Genomic DNA, 1,553 nt, shown 5'->3' with positions numbered 1-1,553 from the left:
GCTGGCTCAGTGAGTAGAGCATGTGACTCTTGATCTCGAGGTCATGAGTTCAAGCCGCACGTTGGGTGTAGAGATTACTTTTAAAATAAATAAATAAAACCACATTATATAAAAAAAAGATGACTATCACACTTCATTGACTAATATTTATTGTGTGTCAACCATATGTTCAGGATTACAGACAGAGAAAGCTGAATAAAATAATTATCAATAATAATCATAGAGCATTTATTCATTCAGTAAATTCTTACTAGCCTCCAAACGCCAGGCGTTGCGCTGGGAGTGGGGATACCATGGTAAATGAGAACTTCTTTTTTCAACGTTTTTTTTTTTTTTTTTTTTTTTTTTTTAATTTATTTTTGGGACAGAGACAGAGCATGAACGGGGGAGGGGCAGAGAGAGAGGGAGACACAGAATCGGAAACAGGCTCCAGGCTCCGGGCCATCAGCCCAGAGCCTGACGCGGGGCTCGAACTCACGGACCGCGAGATCGTGACCTGGCTGAAGTCGGACGTTTAACCGACTGCGCCACCCAGGCGCCCCGGTAAATGAGAACTTCTAAGAGAGCACAGTCCATAAAGGGAGACTAGCTTTGGACACAATGTGAAAAATGCCATCAGAGCAGAATCACAAATGCTCTAGCCAAATAAAAAAAAGAGTACTTCTCCATCCCTTACCATAATGATAATCCCACTTTATTGGAATTACTTGGTTTTTTGGTTTGTTTTTTAAGTTTATTTATTTTGAGAGGGAGAGAGCACACGCCGGGAGGGACAGAGAGAGAATCCCAAGCAGGCTCTGCACTGACAGCAAGACAGCCAGATCCAGGGCTTGAACCCATGAACCAAGAGATCATGACCTGAACTGAAACCAACAGTTGGATGCTGAACCAACTGAGCCACCCAGACACCCTGGGGAATTACTTGTTTTAATAATATCCACCTTCCCGGGGCTCCTGGGTGGTTAAGTCAGTTGAGCGACTGACAGCTGCTTTTGGCTCAGATAACGATTTCATGGTTTGTGAGTTTGAGCCCCTCATCCGGCTCCACACAGTCATAGTGTGGAGACTGCTTGGGATTCTCTCTCTCTCATTCCATCTCTCTCAAAATAAATAGATAGATAGATAGATAGATAATTTTCCTTCTCCTACTAGGGCATCTGACCGCTACAGCAGTCCCTGTTTATCCGCTGAGGGATACATGCCAAGACCCTCAGTAGATACCTGAAACCACAGATAGCACCCGAACCTTACACAGACTGTTTTTTTCCCCGTACATGCTGTTTTCCCCTCCATATATACCCATGTTGAAGTTTCACTTATAAATTAGGGACAGTAAAAGATTAACCACAATAACTAATCATAAAGTAGAACGGTTACAAAAATATACTGTAACAAACGTTTTGTAAATATGGTCTCCCTCTCTCCCAAAATATCTTACTGCCCAGTACTCACCCTTCTTGTGACGTTGTGAGACCATCAAATGCCTACGTAATGAGATGCCGTGAGGTGAATGTCGCAGGCATTGTGACGTCAGAAGGAGGAGGACCTGCTTT

The sequence above is a fragment of the Neofelis nebulosa genome, chromosome 5, assembly GCF_028018385.1.
Source record: "Neofelis nebulosa isolate mNeoNeb1 chromosome 5, mNeoNeb1.pri, whole genome shotgun sequence".
NCBI classification, from domain to species: domain Eukaryota; kingdom Metazoa; phylum Chordata; class Mammalia; order Carnivora; family Felidae; genus Neofelis; species Neofelis nebulosa.
The sequence above is the reverse complement of the archived record's forward strand: the minus strand, read 5'-3'. Positions refer to the sequence as shown.